Source organism: Belonocnema kinseyi, chromosome 8, assembly GCF_010883055.1.
Source record: "Belonocnema kinseyi isolate 2016_QV_RU_SX_M_011 chromosome 8, B_treatae_v1, whole genome shotgun sequence".
Lineage (NCBI taxonomy): Eukaryota > Metazoa > Arthropoda > Insecta > Hymenoptera > Cynipidae > Belonocnema > Belonocnema kinseyi.
Genome location: NC_046664.1, coordinates 34,228,980 through 34,244,748, shown reverse-complemented (window position 1 = coordinate 34,244,748; position 15,769 = coordinate 34,228,980). Strand labels below are relative to the sequence as shown.

Below are 15,769 nucleotides of genomic sequence, written 5' to 3'. Positions count from 1 at the left end.
GATTAATAATTATTATAAATTTACAAAGTAACGTGTAAAATGATAATCAAAAGACATTCTTAGTTCATTCCTTAAAAAAATTATGTCCCTTTTTTGATAAATAGCTAAGCTATCAGTATGTTGATAAACATTTCTTTAATAATTAATAATTGTAGATTTTCAAAGCATCAGAGAAAAAGAATCATCGAAAAGATATTTTTAGTTAATTATGGTAAAAAGTGAAGCCTACTCGTGAAAAGAAAAGCAAACTCTTATTTTTTCAATCGAAATTCTTTCACTAATTAATAATTCTTGTAAATTGACAAAGCCACATAGAAAAGTGTCATCAAATGGACACTTCTAGTTGTTTTCGAAAACAAATTAACTCGCAGGATAAAAGCGAAACTTTAAATTTTTAAAGTAAAATTGTTTAAGTTATTCATAGTGTTTGTAAATTTGCTAAGCAAAAACAAAATAATAAAAAAAGCAAAAGAATAAAAAATAGACATAGAAGTTAACTCCGTAAGCTAATTTACTTTTGCAAAAAGGGCAAACTCTTAATTTTGTAATTAAAATTGTTTAAATAATTAAAAGTTCTTGTAAATTTGCAAAGCCATATAGAAAAGAGTCATCGGACAGACATTCTTAGTTGACACCGTAAACCAAAATGGCTTGTAGAAAAAAGGCCAAACTCTTAATTTTTAAATTAAAATTGTTGAAATAATTAAAAGTTGTTGGAAATTTACAAAGTAATATAGAAAAGAGTCACTGGATAGACATTCTTAGTTGAATCCGTAAACAAATTGACTTGTACAAAAAGGGCAAAATCTTAATTTTGTAATTAAAATTGTTCAAATAATTAAAAGTTCTTGGAAATTTGCAAAGCAATATAGAAAAGAATCATAGGATAGACATTCATAGTCGACTCCGTAAACAAATTGACTGGTGGAAAAAAGGCAAAACTCTTATTTTTTTAATTAAAATTGTTTAAGTATTTAAAAGTTCTTGTAAGTTTGCAAATCAATATAGAAAAAAGTCATCGGATAGACATTCTTAGTTGACTTCGTAAGCAAATTTAGTTGCAGAACTCGTAGAAAAAAAGTCACTTTTAGTTTTTTGATCGAAATTGTTCAAATAATTATTAGTTATTGTAAATTTGCAAAGCATCATAGAAAAGAGTTGACTCCGTTAACAAATTGAGTCCTAGAAAAAAGGGCAAACACTTAATTTTTTAATTAAAATTCTGTAAATAATTATTAGTTCTTGTAAATTTTCAAAGCAACATACAACAGGGTCACCGGATAGACTTTCTTAGTTGACTCCGTGAACAAATTGACTCGTATAAAAAAGGGAAAACTCCTAATTTTTAAATTAAAATTGTTTAAATAATTCCCAGTTCTTTTGTAAAGCAACATAGAAAAGGGTGAGTTGACTCTGTGAACAAATTCTCTCGTAGAAAAAGTTAAATTCTTAATTTTTAATTAAAAATTGTTCAAATAATTAATAGTTCTTGTAAATTTACAACGCAACATAATGAATTAAACTTATTCTTTAAAGAAGAGCCAATCCTCAAAATTGTTTTAATAATTACACTGTTTGAAGATTAAATAAATGCTAAAAGCCATAAATGAGCTCCACTCGAATTCGGCACGATCGCTGCAACTTAAACGCTAGGAATTTTCACATCCAATAATGTAAACAGATACCTCGAACGCGAACTCGAACGTGCCTGTTTCACCTTTATAACACTCTATTGGAATCTGCGACCTGCTTTCAACTGTAGGAAAGTTGAATCCATAGCTAAAATGATGAGTTTTTAACAAAACACATGATTTTTCTATCAAAAAGATGAATTCTGAACATATACAGGATACATTTTCTACCAAAAATGGAATAGTTTTCAGATAACAAAAATAATTTTAGAAAAAAAAGCAATTTCCAATAAAATAGTACAATTTTCAAATACACTAAACTCTCGTCCAAGGCCATGTAAAGGCAACCCCTGACAAACTTCAACCTTAAACTAATTAAATGATTTAAAAAAATTAATTATTAATTAAACATGTAATAGTTCATATTTTCACCGAAAAATCAATATTCAACCTACTAGTCGAATTTTTGGCTAAAAAATCAATTTTTAACCAATAATGGAATAGTTGAATTTTCAATTTAAAAATCGATGTCAACCCAAAAATTAAAGGAATTTTAAGCAAAGTAATTACATTTTTAACTAAATAGTGAAACTTTTATTTAATCCAGACGAATTATGAATACAAAATATATTGGTAGGCTTTTCATCCAAAACAAATTAACTTTTAACCAAGAATAGTTAGATGTTATTATTAGGTTCTATTAATTCAGTTCACATTTAGGTGAAAAAATGAGAAAAAGCGGAAGTTTCTTAAAAAAACGGGAAAAATAAGAATACTGAGTATCAAATAGTTTTAAACCATTATTTATTGTTTATTTTTTAAATAGAAATTTATAATTTATTTATAGTGACTCGTTTTTAATGTTTCATTTGGAATTGTTCAAATTGCAAAATTTAACATTGCACTTGATTTTAGTTAATTTTTAGGACCTGTAAAAATTAAAGAAAAATGAATGAAGTTTTCCGATACTTTTGTCCTGAGTATCTTTTAACTGAATCTAATTATTCCTTAAAATTGTGTATAATCTTGTGAAATAGAAAAAATTTTACAAACATTTTCTAGATGCTTTTTCGACATATATGAAATCTTTTAAAATATATAAAAATAAACTAAAAAAAATAGTCATTCCAATTCTTATTTCCTATTAAAAATTATTCTTCCCTTAAATAATAATATGGATACAATTTTTGTTTCTTCTAGACTAAAGAATATTTTTTAATTCAATGAAAGATATAAAGCAGTCTATTTTACGAGCTATGCAAGAAAAATGACTAACAGAAGAATTCAATATCTTAATGTGCATAAAATTCAAATGGTTTTTAATTTCATTCCTAAGAAGATGAATAACCATTATACGGAATAATTTATGGCCAATATGGAATCATTTTACGACGAGGATTTTGCTCTTTTACATCAATGACATTAAATTTGAAAGTATAAATTCACGAAACGACCCACTAATTTTAAAATAATAACGAACTAGGTTTAAACTTACGACGAAAATTAGTTTAATTTCTATTTTAACTAATGTCTATTTTATAAAACTAAATAAAATACATTAGTTCTGTCGTCAAATGTCTTAAAATGATTTCAATGAAAAATAGATTATAATAAAAGAAAAAGGAAATAATATAAAGCAGCAAATATTCTTTTTTTAATTGTTATTGCCCCCTCCCCTGCCTAATTTGTTTAATTACTCATTTCTACAAAGTTATTTAACCAATATTATTACCAATGTTCTCATTTGAAGAAAAAAATATTTTTCATGCAAATTTGAACCATGCAACATATTTTTATTTAAAAAAGGTTGTTTTACGTTATCAAGTTTTGGATATTTTTGATTACCCGGCCCACTCGTTGACAACCGTAATATTTTTGGCCTACACCAAACAAAATAGTAGAATTTTCAACATTAAAAGGTGCATTTTGAACCAAATGGTCGAATTAAAAAAAAATTCAACCAAAAAAATTAATTTTCAATCCAAAAGAAGGATATTTCAACAAGACAGTTTTATTTTCGACCAGAATTGAGGACTAAAAAATAGTTTAATTTCCAACAAAATAGTTGAATAGTTGAAACTAATAAAATTAATCTTCAAGCAAAAGAGATAAATTTTCATCCTAGTTGAGTTTTTAACTAAAAGGATTATTTTTCAACGAAAAAACAAATTTCAACCAAAAATAGAAGCATTTAATTTTAAGTTTAAAAATTTATTTTCAACAGACATAAAAAAAATTTTCGAGAAGTTGAATTCAAGCAAAAGCGAATAATTTTCAATGAAATAAATGTATTTACCCGGTTGTTGAATTTAGAAGCCAAAAATAATTACTACAAGTCAGTTAAATTTTCAACCCTAAAATATGTTCAATCCCAAGGTTTAATTTTCTACCAAATTGTTAAATTTTTAACCAAGAAGATTAATTTTTAATCAAGAAAATTCATTTTTTAGAAGAACAGATGAATTTTCAACCAAAAAGTTGAGTTTTAAACTAGAAAAGATCAATTTATAATTTAAAAAATTATGTTTAACCAAAAATGGGTTTGATTGAAAAAATTAAGTAAAAAAAAAAAAATTATTTGTAAATTCGATCTCAAGTGTTTTGATCTTTATCATTTAAGAATAGACATTTATAAAGAATAGAAAATTACAATACAATGCAAAAAATTTAATATACAAGGACAAATGAGCCAAATCAAATTTATATTTAAAATAGAAATTTTACAAGTTGGAAAAAGGTAGAGGAAATTCTATCGCACCCGATCTCTTTTCCCGCTTTAAGCTTGGTTAATTTAACTTAAGATTATGTTTTAAATTTTTAAAGCCAAAAATAAATTTAAAAAATTTTAAATTAATACTATTAAAATCCCTATCAGTGTCTGTCAGAATTATTTTTTTTTTAAATTTATAATTAAAACGTCTTTTCTAGTCATACATCAAACTTGATTATGTCGATGAAAAAAGTTTTTCTGATTAAAACAGATGTTTCAAATATTAAGAATGAGCATAACTTCTTTACTCTTTGATAAAATTTAATAATATTAGAGACCAATCGATTTGTCTTGAAACAAGGAATCTTATATTCTTGCATCAACTTTAAATTATGTTAATGAAAAAAGTTTGACTAAAAAGACCGATTTTTAAAATATGAATTAGAGCTAAAAAAATCAATAAATATTTCAAAAAATTTAATTTATGATTTAATTTAATTTAATGATAAAAATAAGTCGTGAAATTTTCATCAATTTATCTGCAAGCGATGCTTAACTTTAACGATCGAACGAGAAGCTCTAAACAATTCCATGCGCCCAGCCGAACACGAAGTGTCAATTTTTCGAAAATCCATTATACGGAATAATTTATAGCCATTAAGGAATAATTTCCCGATAAGTTTCTTACCTTTTTCAAATGAATGGTTGCCACTTTTAGAGCCTGCCTGTTAAATTTGAAATAAATTCACTAGATAATCCACTACTTAATAATAATACAAAAAAATTTTTAATCTTTAGTTCAAATCGCACCTGTTGATTAAAAATAAATGATTAAATTTATAGAAATAAATGAGTACAGCGTTTTTTGCAGTGAAAAGTCTTAAAGAGGAAACTTTCGTTCTAATAGAAAAATCTTGGTTGTCTCTTATTAAAAATTGGTTTATATTTGTTTAATTACTGTGTTAGACTAAATAGATTAGAAGATTAGATATAGACAATGTGGATTAGAAATTATGTTTTTAACCATTTAACAAACAAATCATGTATTTTATGCAAACAAAACTTTCTTTTAAAGCAATTGAATCAAATCAGTAACATTTCTCAATGATCGTGTAGTAAATTTGAATGATTATTCAGTTTCTTAGAATAATTTTTTAATAAATATTTACTGATTCATCAGTAAAATCTTACTGCTAAACCGAATCTAATCAGGAATGATTTTTAATTTATAAAATAGCGAATTTGACTGATTAATAAGTACAAAAATGACTGAAATATTAGTGAATAGTCGCTGATTTTATTCGAGTTTGCATTGGTTCGATTAGCCAGACGTATGCTCAAATTGCTCACAAAACAGGGAAAACAAGGTGATTTTCGCAAAAATAGGGAAATAATAGGGATAGAAATTGTGTCAAATAAAGTTTTATTTTGGTACCAACATGAAACGTTTTTAAATTTCTAAAATTTTAATTCGAAATATATTGCAGTTTAATCAAAATAGTTGAATTTTTAGCCATAAAAAATTAATTTTCTACCGAGAAAGAGAAAATATATGAATTTTCAAATACAAAAGATAACTTTAAAAAAAATGGAATCGTGATATTTTCAGTTTAAAAACCGACAAAAATAAACTTTCAGTTTGAAAAATTAACTATCAATCAAAACAAACGAGTTCTAAAAAAAAGTTAAAGCTTCATCCAAATAGATAAATCTTCAAACAAAAAAATTATTTTTTAACAAGCAGTTCAAATTGTACCCCGGTAGTTAGTTTTTCCAATAAAAAAGAGTAATTTTCCTAAAAACATTTGAGTTTAACGAAAAAAGATTAATTTTCTATAAAAAAAATGAATATTCAACAAAGCAATTAACTTTGGAAAACAAAGATGACCTTCTACGAAAAAGGGAGAATTTTTAACAAAAAAACATGAACTTTTAATCAAACAGTTGAATTTTCAAACACAAAAGATAAATTTTTAACGAAATATTGAATAATTATATTTTTCGTTAAAAAAATTAATTTTTTAACACAGCAAAAGACCAATTTAAAATAAAAATACTTTAATTTTTATTCAAAAACAGTTTGATGCAACAGAAAGAAAACGAATTTTCAACAAAAAAGTTAAATCTTCAACCAAACCAGGGTAATTTTCAACCAAATAGTGGTATTTTTAACCAAAAAACATAAATTTTAACCAAGAAGAGTGATATTCTACTGAAAACGAAGAATTTTCAAGCATATAGTTGAATTTTCAATCAAAAAGTACGAATGATCTATCTTTTTGGGCGAATAGTTGACAAGCCAGTATACATTTTTGAACAAAAATTTCAACAAAATACATGAATTTTCAATCAAATAGTTGAATTTTCAACTTACAAGTTCACATTCGTCACAATAGCCTTCTTTAGGCCGTCGATACACAATGCAAAAAGTACATTGGTTGAAACGGTTGAATTTTCAAACAATAAAGATTAAACTTCAAATAAAACAATTGCATTTTCCATGATTTCTTTCAATAACAAAGTTGATTTCCAACCAAGAAAGATTAATTTTTAACCACAAAAGATAAATTTCATACGAAAAAGATGAATTCTCAATCTAAAAGGACGAAGTTTCTATCTAAAAAGAAGAATATTCGATAAAACAGTTGAATTTTGTACTAAAAAGGATGAATTTCTACCAAAAAAAAGAAGATTTTTCAACTAAAACAGATTAATTTTCAGCCAAACGTGGAACGGCTATATTTTGAATTAAAAAGATTAGTTTTCAACCAAAAATAGGATAGATACATTTTCAGATTAATGGATTAACTTTCAACCAAAATAAACCTGTTCTTAACAAAATAGTTAAATTTTTATCTACACAGATAAATGTTCAACCAAAGAAATGATTGTTCAACACAGTAGTTTAATTGTTGCCCAAGTAGTTGAATTTCGAACCAAAAAAGATGAATTCTCCTGAAGAAACTTGAGTTTAACCAAAAAAGCCGAATTTTGTATCTAAAAAGACAAAATACTTGAACCATGGCCCAAAAAAGACGAATTTTGAAAAAAAGACATGAATTTTCAATTACATTGTTAAATTTATAACTAAAAAAGAACTCTTTTTATCCAAAAATGTAATAAGTACACTTCAAGTTTAAAACATTATTTAAAAAAAAAGAAAAAACGAATTTTCAAAATAAATAGTTTTTAGTCTTAAATATAATACTGCATTTTTAACTAAAACTTTTACTTAAGTCATACAATTTTCAAACAAAAAGTTGAATTTAGTCAAAAAGGACAAATTTTCTACACTATATAGTTTAATTTTTATTTAAAAAGATAAATTTTCAACAAAGAGAAATTATTTTTCAATAAATCAGTTCCACTTTTAACCAAGTAGTTGAATATTCAACCAAAAGGAATTACCTTTTAACCAAAAATACACTGGAACTTGGAATTATGCACGGTTTCAGGCACGGTTTGCAGTGCTCTTCGCCGTAAATCCAGACAATACAAACATAAACAGACAGAGCCGCGTGAATCAATTCTGTTAGATTTGGTCGCATGATGCAACCTGATGCAACTACCGCACTGCTTTCACGTTATTTTTATCGCCTGATTGAGTACTGCCACCCTTTCGGCCCAGCAGCTCACCGTTTCAAAAAAAGTCAAGGATATCAGTTCTAGGAACATTGTAAACTCGGACTTCTTAATTTCAAGTTCAAGCGTACTTTGATTTTTGATTGGAGTTTTATTAATTGAGTGTCCCCATGCAAGAACAAGACGTAGATTTTTCTAGCGCGGCGGAGTTGCCCCCTGACGACTGAAAATTCAAATTAGAAACTTTGAATTTTAAAACATATATTATCATAGATAATTACATTCCGACAATTAGCGATAAAACTTTTCAACATTATTTATAACAATATAAAAAATTATTTTCAGAGCTATTGCATATTTCGTTCCACAAAAAGTTTGAGTGTTTCGTTTATCGAGGAAAGTTTGAGCAAACAAAAACTTACTGCGGAGAAGTTGTTCATAAAGGTACAAAGAAGTTTTCTGCAAAGGCTTTTTTCAAATAAATCAATAGGTAAAAAACTGTGAACGCTAAACTTTGAGCGAGCGACTGATCTTTATGCGTGTATTGCGCCGAGTCGAGATGTCTTGCAGTTTAGGCGGGTAATAAAGGGGTCCGATTTAAAAATAAATAATAACACTAAGATTGACATAAAATATATCAAATTTTTATTTGTTTAGCGAATACTTATGTTTATAATAATTTATATAAATAGTTAACGAGATCATTGTAATCACAGGCTTATATTACAGTGCTAATTATAAAATGTTTTAACAGGTCTTATTCCATATTTAATTTACATTATATTATAATACAATTTTATTAATGTAAATTTCATATTATTCCTCTTCAGGTAACACAGAATTATCGACTTCTTCAATTTTTGTTATCGACGCAAAGTAATCCGTGAAAAATTTTTGACCTTTAGGAGAGATATTTAAGCAAGCTTTTAACGTCATTCATTTTAGCTTTTGTGAGACCGACTTTTGGAGGGGCAATCTTTTCCAAGTCTTTGACTTTAATGTTTGGCTGAATAGTAAACAAATAAGGATTTTCGCCGTAATAATGATCAAAAAGCTGTACATTGCCGTTTGGTAAATATTTAATTACACAAGCCTGGCTGATTTTCACAGCTTTCGGAATTCGTACGTTTCCTTTAAAAGATTTTTCAAAATCGTGCAAAATATTGTTTGCTGATTCAACCATAATAAACGGAGGATAGCGAGAATTGTACTTTGCCAACTAAATGTTATACGTACTATATTTCGGCATGTTTTATTAACATTTCTAGCCCACGTTTCTTCATATTTTGTTCGTTTCCTCCCTCTAAAAGAACCTTGGGATTCATTTTCCATTACAGTAATTTGAAAATTAGTTTAGATAATAATTTTATTACTATAAACTATAAATTTAGTTCTCACTAAAGCTAAAACTCGCAATTCGTATACGAAGTGTACACTTCCGTAGTCAGAATAGAAATGATATATTTTGTTTTTGTAGAAAACTGCAATGTTTTGGCTTCTTTCGGGATTAAGAAGGCTGAAGGACGTTTGAAGATAATCTAATGTTTGAATAATCCACCTTTGAGTTCATTGTACCGCCGTTATAGGGAAAGACATCCCGACTCGGCATAATACACGCATGAAGATCAGTCGCTCGCTCAAAGTTTAGCGTTCACAGTTTTTTACCTATTAATTTATTTGAAAAAGCCTTTGCAGAAAACTTCTTTGTACCTTTCTGAACAACTTCTCCGCAGTAAGTTTTTGTTTGCTCAAACTTTCCTCGATACACGAAACACTCAAACATTTTGTGGAACAAAATATGCAATAGCTCTGAAAATAATTTTTTATATTGTTATAAATAAATTTGAAAAGTTTTATCGCTAATTGTCATAACAAGGATATTATAAGGAATATTTTCTCTGAATTTTATAAAGAAATTCCAAAAACTGTGGATTTGAGCACGAGTGGAAGACAAAAATCTAATTGAAAATCGACTTTTGAAAAAACTCGTTTTTTGCAATTTGTTAAAAAACAAAAAAGATACGATTTTCTTGTAAGGAAAAAAAGATGCGGAATGTAATTATCTACGATAATATATGTTTTAAAATTCAAAATTTCCAATTTGAATTTCCAGTCGTCAGGGGCCAACTCCGCCGCGCTAGAAAAATCTACGTCTTGTTTTTGCATGGGGACACTCAATTCAGTTCGCATTTAGGCAAAAAACGAGGAAAAGGGGAATTTTCTTGAAAACAGGGGGAAAAATACAAATAAATAGAAAATTGTAAAAGAGGCGTGTAGGGAAAAAGTGTGAAATCTTTTTCTTATAAATAAATCCATCAATTTTCCGTCCGAAATGTATCCAAATTCTTTCTGACATTTGAGAATGGAGAAGGATCCGACAAATATAATCTCATAAAACTTGGTCACGTGCTCGCGAGTGAAATGCACCATTTCTCGATTTATTATCCGGAAAGCGTTGACAATTTTTCAGAAGGTTGTGGAAAATAGCTTTAGACGCATCGTCCTTTCCACCCCATGAGCGGAAACAAGTCAAAGAGGTTTCTGAGGATGGAAGTTCATATCGTAAACTCAGGGGCTTGACTGTTCCTGACCAAATTCAAGATCGAGGGGAAAGAGAGAAAAGATAGGAAAGACGAGGACTCTCATGGAATATGGTAGTCGAATAAATATTGAACTTCCTCGAGAGATGGAAAGTAGTTTCGTAGCCTCGAGATCTTTCTGCTGGTGCACTTTTTTCCCAGACACAGCACTTTCTGATCAATAAATTGGACGAACATTTCCTTTCTCAACAAACAGCCTCATTGGCCGGGTCAGGCATTTTTACTCGAAAAATCAGGTATCGAAAATCGCAAATGATCTGATTTAGATACGGAATTCTGATTTCATATCCAATACTGTAAGAAATTTCTGTAGAATTTCTCAGAGACGCATCACTAAAGCTTTATGCAGAAACCGTTTCTGAATGTTCCTAAAGAGGAACATCTATTGCAGCAATAGAAACTACGTGAAGCTTTAGTCTTACTTTACAGAAAATTGTTTTACAATTTATAAACTTTCAATTATTGTAACGAATAATTTTCTACCCAGGAGTTTTGCATTTCAAGATAAGAAAATCAATTTAAAACAAAATATAACTATTTTGATCATTAAGATTTGCTACTCGTAACGAGAAAAAATTATCAAAGCCGCTTTTGAAATATACAGGTCTAGGACTCATTTGAGAAATTCAAAATCGTGTAAATAGCAGCATCTGCTGAGATCCATAAAAATTCCTTTGAAACTTGTCAATCTTGTTGAATCCTTTGATATCTTTGAAACCCCTTGAAACCCGTAGTAATTCCTAGAAGTCCTTCAAAATTAAATTTATTTCATAAAGTTCTCCAGAAAAGCCTATTAATCCCTTCAAAATTTTCTAAAATTCAAGGAAAATCTTCGAAATCTATTAAACATTGTGCAATCTATTTAATTCTTTTTAATCTTATGAAATATTTTAAAAACTTACAAGCAGTTTAAGAGACCTCCAAATCTATTAAGATCACCTAAAAATTCCATTTTTATCTCTTCTTGAAAAGGTCATTAATCTTTTTCAATCCCTTGAAATTTTTAAAATTGCCTAAAATCCGTTAATAGCCTTTGAAATCCCTAAAGGTCCCTTGAATTTTCACTCATTGCCTAAAGTTCTTTAGAAAAATCCATTAGAATCCATTAAAATCTTTTAAATATAATTATTGATCCCCAGGACTCCTTCTAAAAGTTCCTTGCCATTCTACGAAAATCTGTTTTTTTTTTTAACTCTTTAAAATAGTGAAATCTTGTAAAATTTCTTTAAATCTTTTAAAATATCCAAAAAGCTTTGAAATCATTTAAAAATTATTTTGAATCCCTTAAAAATCATAGAAATCTCGATAAATCGTTTAGATTTTCATTTCATTTCTTCCCCAAAGTTCTCCAGAAATCCGTTTGACTACCTTGAAATCTTTTAAATATAATAAATATCCCGAATACCTTTTCAAAAATCTTTCAATGAATTTTGAAAAGGTGGAAGTTAAAGCGAAAGTCACATAATCGCTTATCATAATCACTTTCAATTAAAAAATATACATTTCTAACGAATAAAGAAATAGCAGATTCTTGAATGAAAAAATATTGTAGTCTTAAATCAATAACAATTCAATTCAATAAAAAAATATGAATTAGAAATTTCTATTAAAACATATAAATTTTTAAACCAAAAAGAGGATTTTTCAATATAGAATAATAATTTTATACCATGAAAAACGAATTTTTCACAAAATACATGAATTTTTCAAAAACTAGTTCAATTTTCAACAGGAAAATATAAATTTTTAAACAAAAATAAAAAAATTAGAATTTTGAGTATAAAAAATTAATTTTTAAAAATGAATTTTTTTAAATAGTCCAATCTGCAGGCAATGAAATCGATTTTTCACTAAATAATGCAACTTTCAAGCAAGTAGTTCAATTTTCGACTAAAGAATATATAAAATTCAACTTTTTGTTTAAAAAAATCATGCGTTTTTATGTTTATTTTTTTTGGTAGAAAATTATTTTTTTTGTTGAAAATTTATCTTTTTGGTTTTAAAATGTACCTATTTTGATCGAACGTACATATTTTTTGGTTGAAATATCATCTATTAGTTGAAAAAGACGATTTTCGACTAAACGATACATTTAAAATAAATAAGGAAAAATATACATTTTCAGTATAATGAATATAATTCTTACCTAAATAATGAGTTTTCAATAAAGCAGTTTAATCCTCAACAACAAAAAAATATCTCACTAAGCAGTTACTACCTAAGTAGTTTAATTTGCAATTAAAAAATATATGAATTTTTAATACGTCAGAAGGAAGCACCTTCAAAGAAAAATATAAACAGATATACCAAAAAAAAAATCATTTTCAAAATTCCATAATTTTTTCCTGACTTAAATATTCAAAGACCAGAATTCCTTGAGTTTAAAAAAAATTTTCTCAAAATTTCTGACTTTCCCTGGCCAATAAAATTTCTTCACTTTTCCTTGATATCCAGGTTTTTCTTGACTTTAGGGCCATCCTGAAAAAGAGTTCCGCTATTATTTGATAATAAAAAATTTTTTTTATCAACTCTCACTAGAATGAATGCTTGTCGAGTTTTCCATAATCTTTATGGAAATTATTCATGTTTTCGAGGGAAAATAAAACAGTAAGTCGCAATACGTTTATTGCGCTTTGGCCTGAAACTGAAGATAAACAAGTTTTTTTTAACAATTGTAAGAAAACGGTAAACAATACCGTAAAACTGTCAAGACTATGGTAAACAGATTTTTTAGATACTCCTTTGTACATATAAACTTTCAACGAAAGCCTTCAAAGTCTAATATTCAAATGCGAGTCTTGATACTCGGAGAAAAAAATACTTCTGAATCAATGAAATGTAGGTTTGAAGCATCAAACGGTGCTTTCGCGCTCGGTCAAATGCATATATAATCAATTCAAAAGCATATGCTATTGTTTCTTATTTTCTTGATTCAAATAAAATATTATTAAGTTATAAAAAATTGATTAGACTCAGCTTAACATGTCATCGAACTAATAGTAAAATATTATAAAGTGAACTACACGTGCAATTTAAAACAAACGATATGTCCTATAAATTTATAGCATCATGCTCTCAATTCTGAAATGCCATGTTATCGTTACAACAGTAGAAAATTTTAACTGTATAATACACTGCCATAATCTATTAGCAGAAATTTCAGATTCAAAAGCGGAAAATATTGATTCAAATGCAAAATACTTTTTTTTCCAGAAGTTGAATCTAAATAATTTACACCTTCTTTATAACCTTCGTTTTCTCGTATTTTTATTGATATTAATTATTAACTATATACTCCATACGTTATTCTAAACAAAAATAAATGGTAATGCATTTTCATCCAAATGGTAGAATCTTCCAGTAAAAAAGATTAAAATTGAACCAAAAACAGGTAATTTTCAAGCAAAAAAAAAAAAAACAGCTTTTTAGAAACCAGTTGAAAGATGACTTTTCTACCAAAAGATGAATTTTCATATAGAAAAATGATGTATATTTTTAAAATTCCCTTCTTTCGTAGAAAAATAATCTTCCTGGTCAAGAAATCCATCTTTTTGGTAAAAAATAAAAAAGTTTAGTTAAATTTCATGTTTTTCGGTAAGAGTTTAACTATCTTGTTAAAAAAATTTTTTTTTTAATATTCAACTTTTGGGGTTCCGCACTTAACTTTTCGGGTTGAAAATTCTACTCTTTTGTAAATAATTAACATTTTCTTCTTTAAAATACCACAAATTTGTTGAGAATTTCTGTATTTTGTTAAAAATTCGTCTCTTTGCTAAAACAGTAATCTTCGTGGTGAACAAACCCAACACTATGGTTGAAAATTCATCTTTTTTGTTAAAAATTCATGTTTTTCGCTAAGAATTGAACTATTTTGTTAAAAGCTCGTTTTTTTATTTGAACTGAGTGAAAATTAATTTTGTTGTAAACAATTCATATTTTATAGTAAGAAAGTCATCTTTTTTCGTTGAACGTCAACTTGTTTGTTAAACATTTAACACTTCAGGTTGAAGATTCTACTGTTTTGTAAAAATTCAACTTTTTCATTTTTGATTTGAAAATTATACTGATTAGTTGAAAATGCAACTATTTAATAGAAAATTAATTACTTTAGTTAAAAATTAATCTATTTTGTTCAAAATTTATTTATTTTTTCTCGTTTAATTCAACTGCTTGAAGATTCATCTTGTGATAAAAAATCTTTATTGGATAAAAATCAATCTTTTGCAAGAAAAGTCATTTTTCAAATTACTTTTAGAATGTTCGCCTTTTAGATATAATTAAACTGTTTTTGGATGAACTTTATTTTTTTTGTAAAATTCAACCACTTGCTTGAAGATGCATTTTTTTAGCATGAAAATGCAACTACTCTGAAAAACTCGTATTTTTTGGTTCAAAAATTAACGTTTGGTTAGAAATTCGTCCTTTGAAAGAGAAATTCATCTTTCATATCAGAAAAGTCATATTTCTTGGCAGAAAATTAAACATCGTCATTTCGTAGAAAACCCTTTTGCTTGTTCACGACTAAACGGTCACCGCTCACCCCGAGCAGCTCCTTTTACTCCTACTTCCTGCTCGGCGTCGATTCTAGGAAAAACTATAATAAAGGGCCCTATCTCTAGGGTTCACTGTATTTGGTTCAAATTTCAACTAATTTGTTGAAAATTCTTTTTTTTTTGTGAAAAATTAACTTTTTGGTTTGGAAATTCATCTCTTTCCATGAAAATATTGACTTCATTTCCCTACTTTGCTTACAAATCACCCTATTTCCCCCGTTTGAGAGAATTTTTGGCTACATTACTTCTCGAGTGTGTGTGGGAGGGGGGGGGGGTTAACAACTACGAAAGGCCACGTTGGTCTTCATGGGGGGAAGGGGTGTCCGAGTCTGAGCTAAGTGGTCTTACACTTTGATGTTAAAAAAAACGCATGGCTAGAAAACATAAAAATGTTGACAGAGAACAATAATAAGTTCAAAAATATGAAAACACAAAATAAATCAATTTTAACCCAATTATTATATTTTTAAAACAGAAAGATTAATCCTCTACCAAACAAAAAAACTTTTAACAAAATACATGTATTAATTGTCACTTAAGGACCTTCCATATAACCACGTAGTACCCTTAACCCTATGATGGTGGATAGGTCTCGACGAGAATGCCACGGTGAAGCACATCGAGGGAGGGAGGTGTCAAAAAGTGGCAAAAATTTGGCCTCATGGTTTACGGAAGCCCCCTCGGTTCTAGTTG

General features: G+C 27.7%; 1 protein-coding gene across 1 annotated transcript in view; it reads right to left on the bottom strand.

Annotated features, from left to right (window-relative positions):
- The window catches only part of LOC117178022 (E3 ubiquitin-protein ligase MYLIP), a 349,268-nt gene that overhangs the window by 67,005 nt on the left and 266,494 nt on the right, over nucleotides 1–15,769 (bottom strand). The window lies entirely within an intron of this gene.